The 14,072-nt window shown below is 33.8% G+C and overlaps 1 protein-coding gene across 3 annotated transcripts in view; it reads left to right on the top strand.

Annotated features, from left to right (window-relative positions):
• LOC136829302 (uncharacterized) overlaps window positions 1–14,072 on the top strand; it is a 516,924-nt gene that overhangs the window by 403,718 nt on the left and 99,134 nt on the right. The gene's annotated exons all lie outside the window — the stretch shown is intronic.

The following is a 14,072-nucleotide window of genomic DNA, read 5'->3' on the forward strand; positions in this document are numbered from 1 at the left end:
CTCTCTCTCTCTCAACAGCTTTGCCTTCTGATGTGAATCTCTAAGCAGTTGGGAAGAAAATAAAATGTATACTTAAGGACATTTTTTAATCCTAAAAAATTTTCTTGAAAGTATGACCACACCTGATTATCCCTTCCACATATGCCCATTTCTCGCCCTTGAAATATTATATGGTTACGTCCCTTACGGAAACGCGGGCTAACTGAATGCTATTCTCAACAGTCTTTTCACAAAACTAATTGGTAAATCTTGCTTGTATCCTTCCTGAAGAAGATGCTCGTTCCAGCGTATCAGACTATCCCGTTACTTTACTTTCTCTGTTGGTAAAGTATTTGAAACATTTATCAGCGTTTCCTCTCGCAGATCCCTTGAACCCGGCTCACCCCTACGGCTTCTTATTCCGTTGATGTTAGATAATCTGTTTTGTAGAACTGAGGATCTTGTCATTCTTGCTCTAAAACACTTGACTGACCCTAGCATAAGTTAGGCGAAAACCGCGGCTGCAACCGCACAGATACCGCGGCTGTTAACAAAACCGCCCGGTTGTGTGTGTGAACACCTCTGTGCTAGTCTGTCATTGACTTTGCAACCGCCGTGTGTGAACGGGGCCTAAAGGTGCGTTTCCAGTGCGGCAACTCAAACGACTGTAGCCGCGCGATTACAGCACAGCTTATTCGATTTTTAGTACCACGACTTTGGTTGCTCTGCTTCATCAGTCTCATTGTTGATGTCATGTGTATATATACATATATATATATATATATATATATATATATATATATATATATATATATATATATATATATATATATATACATATACATATATATATATATATATATTTTATATATATATATATATATATATATATATATATATATATATATATATATATATATCAAAGCAACGATGAGACAGATGCACTAAGAAGTAACAATTAGAGGTGTTGGACAGCAAGACTGAAGGAAGGAAGCGGGAATGGATGTAAAGTAAAAAAAAAAGTGGGTGCAGTTAAGGGCCGAAGGGATGCTGCAAACAAGCTTTAGTAATGCCTACAGTGCACCACTATCACCCTACAGGATAAAGGTCTTGCCCTTCAACTTTTCTCTGATTTACTTCCTGTACTCGCGTTTGTCCACGCGAACAGGGACCTTGCAGCTTTATGAATGTTAATGCCTCCTAGACTGCTAATTTAACTTTCTCCTTTCCCATTAGATTTTGTTATTTTTGATTAAAACATATTTGAACGAATTAACTTGTGTCATGTTACTTCAAGACAGTTTTGAAATATCACGTAATTCAAACTAATAGATATACTTAAAAAATATGGTATTCTTGTTTGGATGTCAGTATCCCAAATACTAAAGCTAATTTTTTCCATATTTACCCGGTTTAGAAAATGTAGTTATTGCACTTAAGATATTTTATGGTTCCTTTCTTTCTTTCTTCTTGTGTTTTAAGAAGCTAGTTCTGTTTTTCTCTTCCTTTTCCATTTAGATGTGGATAAGCCCCTTCAATTAAATTTAGTTTACGAAAATGGAAATATGACCTAACTTGGCAAAAAGAATTGTAGGAATATTTGGGACGTGAGGCAAAGAACCACTGCATCGTTGCTGAGACGGTAATGACAAAAGTGAGAGAGAAAGCAATCAGCTTCACTTTACCAACTTGAAATTAGCCTTATACCCATCTCAAAAGATAAGTAAAAAATGCGCCGAAGTTTCTTCGGTGCAATCAAGTTTTCTGTACAGCTGCTACAGCGTATAATCAAGGCCACCGAAAATAGATCTATCTTTCGGTGGTCTCGATATAATGCTGTATGAGCCGCGGCCCATGAAACTTTAACCACGGGCCGGTGATGGCCTGTCCTATATCGTTGCCAGACGCACCATTATGATTCTAGGGGCCTGCAATTTGGTAATGGACGGAAGATCTGAGGGCACAGAAATAAGTGCCGACAGAAAAAGTGCGGACGGACAGACAGCCGGCACAATAGTTTTCTTTTACAGAAAACTAAAAATCAACACTAACACTATTTTCAATCACGATATGATTGACGCACTTTTCTGACTGCGCGGACTTTATCTATAAATAGGTTCTAGTGTTCGTCTTCCGTAATACCACAAAGTTTGTGTGTTTAGAGCAGTACAAGAATTTTAAAATACTAGAAATTCATCCGTTCATCCCACATAGCAATTTTACTACAATGTGTTTTTAATGGTTTTTGCTTTTGTATCCTAACCTGCTCCGAAAGCTTTTAATATCCCGTAAAACCGCGAATCATTTAGAGCTGATTTAAACATTAAAAAAATTTTCGTAATTAGCACGTAATGACCACCTAGACAAGAATTCAGCTTTGTTATGTTTTACACAATTGAATTGTGAGGGTAATAGTTCTCTTGGCAAATCAAGATGATGATGATTACTTGTATTAACCGCCTTCTGGCCCGTTTTCTGAAAACCCTACGGTGCCCATTTTGACCTATGAAGCGAATTAGGTATCAAGGTGTTAGTCTATCAAACTGTTGGTGTATCAAGTTGTTAGTATGCTGTGGTTGCTCACAGGGGACATATGGCTATCAAAGTCATCTGGAGCGACATGTTAAACCCGTAAGGTTAACAATCTCGAGCCACCTCCTATAACGGAAAATATATATATATATATATATATATATATATATATATATATATATATATATATATATATATATATATATATATATATATATATATATATATGTTCTGAGGTGTGTTTTCCTTCCGTCTCTCAGGAATTCTTCTGGGATGAGGTTGCTAGCCCCATGCCTTTCTACACCCTGAATGCGACCCACCACAGCTGATTAAACACCACATACATGATTCACTGCATAGCCAAAGAAGGCACAATCCACATTTCAGGAAACCTGTCTGAGTCTGCCCCCTCCCAGTTGTGTGTGTGTGTGTGTGAGAGAGAGAGAGAGAGAGAGAGAGAGAGAGAGAGAGAGAGAGAGAGAATAGAGAGAGAATCTGCTTAATTAGTAAATGGATCAGTTTAATACATGTCGCTGAATTGCATAAGCTCAAGTCTGTCAAATTCAGGCTACGTTGTCAGGTGGGATTTAGAATTCATAACAGTTTAAGAACAATGAATGCCATTGTACGTCTTCATAATGAGCTAGGCTCATTATGAATATCCTGATAGAGCCTCGCGCATCATTCTTTATAGGTAAATTTGCCAAGGCATTATTATTCCGTGATAGAAAAATGGAACAACAGAGTTGAATAGAAACGAAAGAGAACAGATGAAGATACGAACTCTGACCTGCTGCAAGTAGACTTTAAACCTAAGGGTAACCTGTTCAGACGTTTTCAACTCAACCTGAAAATGGCTCAAACGACCTTAATGGGGCGCTTAATCATGTTATCAGTTCAAAACGATCCTCAGAGAGAAGACATGCTCTCTCTCTCTGCTTGTTGTATTGTGTACGTGCCCCTCTCTCTCCTTTATCTTCGTCCGGTTTCCTCGAATTTATATCTCCCTTTGTAATTAACTATTACAAAGACACACACACACACACACTCTCTCTCTCTCTCTCTGGGAGAGACAGAGTGTTCAGGGAGATAAAGAACATTTCCTTAATGACCACCGCACAGGATTACGTCAAGCACCGCCCCAGCACAAAAAAATCTAATCCTGTTGCGTACCATTGCAGTAGGCTATGAAATACTAATAACACTCTTTTCGCCGATATTTACTTTGAGTATAATGAATTGCCATTTTTTACAAACAATATTACCAAACCAGATGATATGATTTTTGAATAAACGTTTCATCATCTATCTACAATGATAAAAGGATTGGTTCGTATAGACGAGGTATTCTGGAGCTCTCTGGCTTGTAAATGAGTATTATGCATACGAGCCAGCGAAATTGCTGCAACTAAAACTTAATTGTTTAATAGTGATAACAGTAACAACAGTTATGATAAGTGTACAGGAAATCATAGTGACGGACACATCAACAACAGTAGTTATCAAAGATGAAAATAATAATAATAATAATAATAATAATAATAATAATAATAATAATAATAATAATAATACGTCCTGTGCAACAAAATATCGTACCAACGACTACATAATCTGCGTAAAAGGAAGAAGGGTGTGAACTATATCGACCTCTTTTTATTGCAGAAATATTTTTAATAGAAACTCGTTTCCTATATAGAAAAAAAAAATACAGCTACTGAATCGAGCGAACTCCTTAAGCTAAAGTGAGATGCAAAACCTCTAAGAAAACACACGGGTATGATCATCGTTATCCGAGTGTAATTTGACCCTATGAAACTCTCGAGATGTTCAACAGATTTAATAGTTCACTGGTACTCGTAGTTGTTCCCACACTGTCGGTCTCGTCGCTCCATTTCAGGTTTCGCAATTAACCGGTTTGAGCATGTCCCCATACCGCTTTTCTTAAAGTCTGTGGAATTCTCAGGCTTCCACTGTGTTTCCCTTATTCCAGTTGCCCCTTTTAAGGGGCAAGTCTGTCATCTAATGAGGAAAATGTAATATAATAAAATAATTATTAAGATTAATGATAATAAACATAATAATGGTCTTGTCATATCAACTTACACTCGCAGTTTATCAAGCATTGATTTCATAGAAATGATGTAATATAAACGCATGGGTAGGTTTTGATAAAGGTTCGGAATTAATTGGCTTCAAAGCTAATTTCATGTGAAGATTTACCATTACAACTATGTTTTATTAGTATTAATGATAATTTCAAAATTGCCCTCCATGTTGATGCACATACTTTTCTAGTATAAAATACTTCGTACGGTTTGATTAGACATGAAAATATCACACTTCCTCTTCATAAAAACCATTATCTTTTTAAACCATACAACTGCACAGGCAGTAGACAAACGTGCACACACACAAACATATATATAATATATATAATATAAAGTTCCTTCATCCTTTGTCCTGTAATGTGTGTCAATCTGGGGTCTTGCCCAGTGCTTGGCTAGGCTAGGCTAGGGCCCTTCAGCTGGGCTTCTTTCAACTTCTGTTCCTACATCTGGGATGCTAAAAACTACTCCAGTGGCTTGATACCGCATGTCTCCTTCTGGTCTTAGGCTCAAGTCACAACCACTGCTGTCTCTGTCCTTACTGCTCTCTTGACCATCTCAGCCTGAACTTTGATAATTTCTTGAGAGTCTTTTATACTTGGAACATTTAAGATATATATATATATATATATATATATATATATATATATATATATATATATATATATATATATATATATATATAGCTTAATGATAAATAATATTGCCAAGGCCAGGAAGAACATTCTTTATTGTACGAGCTTTCGAGGTATAAAACCTCATCATCAGGCTGAAAAAACCGACAAGGATGAGAATCAATAAAATTACAATAAAATGAATTGTCATAATAAATCTTCAGCAAAAATACTAACGAAATTTATAAAATGAACAAGTAAATACAAACTAAAAGGGTGAGACGTAAAATAACGAAAAATTAAAAACACAAACATGAAAATATGAAAATAAAACTAAGGTGAAATGTAAACAAACTACCACTCACAAAGTAAAATATTTAACGACCTAATTGAGTACCTACTATGAAATTACACGATAGCTAGTTGAATACCAGACGAGTTGTTGTTCAATTCCGGCTTCATCTTTTAATAGTCAGCGACTCTGAAATTAAAAGGTCCAGTCTATTTGAACAAAAAGACAGTACCCGAAAATCCAGGTCAGTGAAAGGATGGTCCTGTGCTAAACTGTGTTCTCTAATGGCAGAAAAGGGTGGTTTGGAAAGGGGAAACCTAGTTCTAATAGAAAGACCTCTGTGTTCCAAAATTCTGTGTCTGAGCCAGCGGGAACTGGATCCCACGTATCGCAGACCACACTGCGAACAAGTGAACAAGTAAACGACACAGGAATTAAGGTCCACAGGCAGAGTAGGCTTCTCTCTCAAAAGTGATCTTATTGTAAAAGAATTACAGAAAACAAACCGGAAACTAATTTGAGGGAAACAATGCTTAAGTATTTCTTGTAACTTTTTTCGGACCATATAGCTACTATGACCAAGGTAAGGCAGTTTAATGTACTTTACATCTTTACTAGCAGTACTGTACACCGGTCTGGGACAAAACTTTTCATTTAAAAAAATTTTCAGAACTTTGTAAAATACAAAAATGGGATATGAGTTTTCAGAAAAATAATTCTGGAGGAAAACCATATCTTGATGAAATAAATTAAAATCACAACAAACATTGTAGGCTCTATTTATCAAAGTGCGTATTGAGTTCATCTTATACAACTTTGGCGAAAAACTGAGGTAATTCAATCCCAAGCCAGTAAAAGTACTTTTCCTATAAACAGAGGTCTCAAATTTGTCACTATTTCTGTATACCTGTACATCTAAAAATGACAACTTATTATCCTGTTCCGTCTCACAAGTAAAAGAAATGTTAGCTCTTTATTTGCTTCAGGGCCTAAGCCTGGTTATTTCTACGGTCTACCTAAGGTACATAAAATAGGAAACCCTTTAAGACCTATTATTTCCTCAATTGGTACTTTTAGTTATAACCTCTCTAAGTTTCTAGTTCCAGTTTTAAACCCTCTAAGTGAATTTAACATCTCTAATTCTTCCAAATTTGTTAAAGAATTATGCTCTTTCAATTTTAACCAAGATGATGTAATGGCTAGTTTCGATGTAACCTCTCTTTTCACCAATATCCCATTAAAAGAAACAACCGACATTATTCTTGATAATATATGTGAAAACCATTTATCAGTGTTTGGACTTAATAAAATAGACTTGCAAAAATGATTACATTTAGCAACTGCTGATGGCATTTTTACTTTTGATGGTAAATTATATAATCAAATAGATGGAGTAGCTATGGAAATTCCCTTGGACCTGTATATGCGGATTGCTTCATGGGTTATTGTGAAAGGATTTGGATGTCTGAATACCCTAGTGCTTTCAAACCTTTGTATTACCGTAGGTATGTAGATGATACTTTCCTTGTGTTTAAGGAATTATCACATGTTGATTTGTTTTTTTAATATTTTAATTCTCGTCACCCTAACATTTCTTTTACTTGTGAGACGGAACAGGATAATAAGTTGTCATTTTTAGATGTACAGGTATACAGAAATAGTGGCAAATTTGAGACCTCTGTTTATAGAAAAAGTACTTTTACTGGCTTGGGATTGAATTACCTCAGTTTTTCGCCAAAGTTGTATAAGATGAACTCAATACGCACTTTGATAGAGCCTACAATGTTTGTTGTGATTTTAATTTATTTCATCAAGATACGGTTTTCCTCCAGAATTATTTTTCAGAAAACTCATATCCCATTTTTGTATTTTACAAAGTTCTGAAAAATGTTTAAATGAAAAGTTTTGTCCCAGACCGGTGTGCAGTACTGCTAGTAAAGATGTAAAGTACTACATTAAGCTGCCTTACCTTGGTCATAGTAGCTATATGGTCCGAAAAAAGTTACAAGAAATACTTAAGCATTGTTTCCCTCAAATTTGTTTCCGGTTTGTTTTCTGTAATCCTTTTACAATAAGATCACTTTTGAGAGAGAAGCCTACTCTGCCTGTGGACCTTAATTCCTGTGTCGTTTACTTGTTCACTTGTTCGCAGTGTGGTCTGCGATACGTGGGATCCAGTTCCCGCTGGCTCAGACACAGAATTTTGGAACACAGAGGTCTTTCTATTAGAACAAGGTTTCCCCTTTCCAAACCACCCTTTTCTGCCATTAGAGAACACAGTTTAGCACAGGACCATCCTTTCACTGACCTGGATTTTCGGGTACTGTCTTTTGTTCAAATAGACTGACCTTTTAATTTCAGAGTCGCTGACTATTAAAAAGATAAAGCCGGAATTGAACAACAACTCGTCTGGTATTCAACTAGCTATCGTGTAATTTCATAGTAGATACTCAATTAGGTCGTTAAATATTTTACTTTGTGAGTGGTAGTTTATTTACATTTCACCTTAGTTTTATTTTCATATATTTATGTTTGTGTTTTTAATTTTTCGTTATTTTACGTCTCACCCTTTTAGTTTGTATTTACTTGTTCATTTTATATATTTCGTTAGTATTTTTGCTGAAGATTTATTATGACAATTCATTTCATTGTAATTTTATTGATTCTCATCCTTGTCGGTTTTTTCAGCCTGATGATGTTTTATACCTCGAAAGCTCGTACAATAAAGAATGTTCTTCCTGGTCTTGGCAATATTATTTATCATTAACCTAAGATTTCCAAGTAGCTGCCCAATTACTGAGACTATATATATATATATATATATATATATATATATATATATATATATATATATATATATATATATATATATATATATATATATATATATATATATATATATATATATATATATATATATATATATATATATATATATATATATATATATATATATATATATATATATATATATATATATATATATATATATATATATATATATATATATATATATATATATATATATATATATATATATATATATATATATATATATATATATATATATATATATATATATATATATATATATATATATATATACATATATATATATATATATATATATATATATATATATATATATATATATATATATATATATATATATATATATATATATACTATATATATATATATATATATATATATATATATATATATATATATATATATATATACATATATATATATATATATACTATATATATATATATACATATATATATATATATATATATATATATATATATATATATATATATATATATATATATATATATATATATATATATATATATATATATATATATATATATATATATATATATATATATATATATATATATATATATATATATATATATATATATATATATATATATATATATATACATATATATATATATATATACATATATATATATATATATATATATATATATATATATATATATATATATATATATATATATATATATATATATATATATATACATATATATATATATATATTTATATATACATATATATATATATATATATATATATTATATATATATATATATATATATATATATATATATATATAATATATATATATATATATATATATATATATATATATATATATATATATATATATATACATATATATATATATATATACATACATATAAAATATACATATATTATATATATACATATATACATATATATATATATATACATATATATATATAGTATATATATATATATATAGTAAACCCCTGTATTCATGGTCTCACTGTTCAAGGACTCATGTATTCGCGGATTTCTCTGTGGAATGTATCTACCCATTATTCAAGGAAAATTCGCCCATTCATGTATTTTTCACTGAGAAATGTTCATTAATTACTGTATTTTCATATCATTTTCATGACTAAATGCATTTTTTGTGATAAAACTATTCAGGTATAAGCATTTTTAGAGAGTTTTTTTGTGTTTAAACTATCAAAATAGCCAGTTGTGTTTTTTAGAGGTTTTTAGTGGAGGGTGGGTACGCCACTGGAGGGTGAGGTGTTTACTGCATAGATTATACACACACACACACACACACACATATATAGATTATATATATATATATATATATATATATATATATATATATATATATACATATATATATGTATGTATATATTCTCATGATATTGTCTTTAAAATGTATATCTTTCCATGATTTTGATATATTTACTGTTCTAGTTTAATGTGTTCTGTGTAATGATGGTAGTTGTTGAAATATCGTATGTAGTGTAATGTGAGATCTCACAAGAATTAATGGTGGTGTTAGGGAATCTTTTGATAGGAGAGTGACCACATAGCAGATCCTTCCATCCAAGAGTTATCTGAATCTGGCCTTACTAAAGCTCAGTGGACTGCTTTAGCAGTGGCCTGGGGGGGGCGGGGTAAAGTGTCTAGTGGTATGATTACGTCACAAATCAGATGTATTGCAATCCAAGCATTGTTGGACTCTGGTAAAATAGATGAAGAGTTAGGAGAGGCACAAGAATTGATGAATGTAGCTGAGGCAGAATTTATAAATAAGCAAGAGCAAAAGAAAGTGAAAAGTTATGCAGAGGTAGAGCTTAGATGCATAGCTGCAGAAGAAAGCTTGATTAAGCCGAAAATGCAAGCAGAAAAAGAAAGAGAGGAAAGATGAGAAAGTTTGATTAAGCTGAGAATGCTGGCAGAAAGAGAGAGAAGACAGCCAGATGAAGAAAAAGAAGACAGAGAAAAGAGAAAGAAAAGAAAGAGAAGAGGAAAGAGAAGGAGGAAGAGAAGAAAGTGAGAGCAAGGAAGAAGGAAGATTATGAGAGAGACAAAATTAATAGAAGCTAGCTCCAAGTTACCTGTAACTCCATCTAACCCTATCCAAGGTACTCAAGAGCCTGTATTTGATGTGGTAAGAGTGCAGAAGTTAATTCCCAAGTTAGTTATAAATGATTTGTTTAACCAGGATTACAGAAGAAACACCAGATGAGTTTTTTTATCACTTTGTAAAAGTGGCTTCAGATATGGGATGACCAGAAGATAAATGGTCAGTCTTGTTACAGATTGTTCTCATTGGTAAAGGAAGAAGTGCCTGTTTAGCCTTATCAGCTGATCAGTGTAAAGAGTACAAGGTACTCAAACACAATGTGCTGCAAGCTTACCAGATGACCCCTGAATATTACAATGAAAGATTAAGATCTTTGAGAAAGGATGACAAGATGACTTTCTTGGATTATGCCTACAAAGTAAGATGTTTCAAACGATGGTTGGAGGCGGCTAAAGTTAAATCTATGGACGAACTTGAGGAGTTGGTAGCCCTAGAGCAATATCTTAGGAATTCCTGAACACATAAGAGCCTATTTAAGAGAGAGAGAGAGGTTAAGAAACTTGACAAAGCTGCTAAACTGAGTGAAGATTTTAATATTATTAGTAGCAAAAGTACCAGAACCAACAACGCACAGGTTTTAGGTCTCATCCAAATTTCAGGAACATTACAAATGGGAATCATTCTAGTGGTAATACCAGTACAAAGCCAGGTAATACCCCTCAGCAGTCGAATGTCAAATCCTCATCATCCAGTTTCTCAAGACAGATACAAAAAACTAATGTTGTCTGCTTCAAGTGTGGAAGAGCAGGACACTACAGCCAAGATTATCATCAGATACAACAACAGTCAAAGCCAGTTGGTCAAGTGGTTAAAGGTAACCAGGTGAAACAAACTACGAAGTGCAGTATGGGGAAGACTGAGATTAAACAAGCTGAGTGTTTGCCAACCAGTGGAAATGTAACCCCAAGCAGTGAGTGGCTGAGCAGCTTGGAGGCTTTTAAGCCATATATCTATGAAGGTACGCTGGAAACTCAAGGTGGGAGTGCACAAGTACCAGTAAAGGTATTACATGATATGGGGAATAACCATAGTGTTGTTCTTGAAGAGACTCAGAGTAGAGTGTTCCTGATGATGAGTAGTGAAACTACAGTAGCCGAGTTAGAAGATATTGAGAGTTCAGCCCTTGAAGTTGGTCAAGTGACTAGAGAGTAGCTAGTGGAACTTTAGAATAAGGATACAGCATTGGCTGATTTATTCTTCAGAATTGTTGATCAATAACAGATGCAACAGACTCCTACTTGTTATTATTTAAAGGAAGGCTAGCTGTTGAGGAAGTGCAGACCTGCAGATATACCAGGAAATGCTGAATGAGGCCAATATCATCAAATTCTAATTCCATATCCATTGAGGAAGCAAGTGGTAGCAGAAGGCTGTTGAGAAGATTGTGAAGTACTTTTTCTGGCCTGGACTTCACAAAGATGTAAGCAGATTTTGCCAAATAGCTGGAAAACCGAATGAAACCATACAGAAAGCCCCCTACAACCCACAGAAGTTAGAGGAGAACCCTTTAGCAAGGTGATTATAGATGTGGTTGGGTCGCTTCCGAAAACAAAGAAAGGAAATTAATATGTTAACATTAATGTATCCTGAGGCAATTCCTGTCAAAAGTATAAGTGCCAAGGTAATTGCTGAGAAGTTGGTGGAGTTTTTCTCCAAGTTTGGAATACCAGAAATTGCGCAAAGTGATAGAGGGACGAACTTTACTTCAAAATTGTTCCAGGATGTGATGAACTTGCTAGGAGTGAAACAACAGTTATCAAGTGCTTATCATCCAGAGACTCAAGGAGCCTTGGAAAGGTTCCAGCAGACGCTGAAAAGCATGTTAACAAAATATTATGAGTCAGGAAGAGAATGGGATGCTGGTTTACCCTTGATGGTGTTTGAAGTTAGGAATGCTTATCAAGAAAGTATAGGATGTTCACCAAATGAAGTGATTTTTGGTCAAGAAGTGAGAGGTCCATTGAAGATTCTTGCAGAGAATTAGGAAGAAAATCAAGAGGAAATCCAAGGAGAGTATGTGAAGAATTTGAGGACAAGGTTAAGAGAAATTAGAAAATTCTCTTTAGAAAATCTGAAAATAAGAGAAAATTAAAATAAGATATGATGCTAAGACTAAGCTACGAAGTTTTAGTGTAGGACAGCAAGTTCTAGTGTTCTTACCAGTGAAAAGATTCCCCCTTACCAATAAGTTTCAAGGTCCATACAAGGTAATAGAGAAGTTAAGTGATCGAACTTATGTGATTGAAACACCAGGAAGAAGGAAATGACAGAGGAAGATACATGTGAATCTTTTGAAACCTTACTTCTCAGAGACTAAACTTGAAACAGTTTTAGTAACACAGACAATTTCATCTACAGAGGACGAGGATGGCTACGAATTGGGAGCTGAAAGCAAGATGAACAATTATTACATATTGGAAAATTTGGAGGATAAACTAAAACATCTGAGTGTTGAGCAAATTGGTGAATTAAGTGAGGTGATTAGAAGTTTCCCTGAAATTTGTGCAGATGTACCTAGGCGTACTGATCTGACAAAGCATGAGATAAAGATCAGAGAAGATGGAAAACCTTTTAGACAGAGATATCGCTTATCACCTTTTCACAGAGATGTTTTGAAGAAAGAAGTTGAGTATTTGTTGCAGCATGGATTAGCAGAACCCAGTTCAAGTCATTACAGTTCTCCATGTGTGTTTGTGAAGAAACCAGATGGCTCATTTAGGATGTGTACTGATTATATTTAACTAAATTCCATCAGTATGGCTGACAATTATCTCTTGCCTCTTATAGGTCAATTACTTGATAATATTGGGCGAGCCAAGTTTGTTTCCATGATAGGTTTGTTGAAAGAACATTATCAAATTCGCTTAGATGAGAATGCTAAATTGCTGTCAGCTTTCATTACTCATTTTGGACTGTATCAATACACTGTTTTGCTGTTTGGTCTGATGAATGCACCTGCGACATTCCAACAAGTGATGAATCAACCGCTAGGATCCATAGGAGTAGGTGTTTACCTTGATGACATTGTGATTTATTCTAAAACTTAAGAACATCATCTGAAGATTTTAAGGAAAGTGTTCAAGAAATATGGGAAGCAGGACTAAAAACCAACTTACAAAGAAGTGAGTTTGGAAAGGTTAACTGTTCAGAGTCTGGGATTTGAAGTTGGAAAAGGCATTCTCACTCCTGTTGACACTAATGTAGAAGGTATCCATAAGGCTAACCCCCCTACTACCAGGAAACAACTACAAAGATTTTTGGGCGTTGCTGGATTTTATCGCCAATTCTGTCCGAATTTCTCAGCCGTAGTAGCTCCCTTAACTGACTTAACCAGTCCAAAGACAAAGTTTGTTTGGACTCCAGAATGTCAAGAATCATTTGAGAAGGTTAAAGCCATTTTAACTACAAGACCAGTACTTCAAGCTCCAGACTTCAATAATTTGATGCATCTGACTGTGGAATTGTAGCTGTTTTACTTCAAGAAGATGACATTAACATTTTACATTCGGTTTGTTTTATGTCTTCAGAGTTGAAAAAGTATCAGAAAATTTATTCCACCATAGAAAAGGAAA

This window comes from Macrobrachium rosenbergii, chromosome 44, assembly GCF_040412425.1.
Source record: "Macrobrachium rosenbergii isolate ZJJX-2024 chromosome 44, ASM4041242v1, whole genome shotgun sequence".
Taxonomy (NCBI): Eukaryota; Metazoa; Arthropoda; class Malacostraca; order Decapoda; family Palaemonidae; genus Macrobrachium; species Macrobrachium rosenbergii.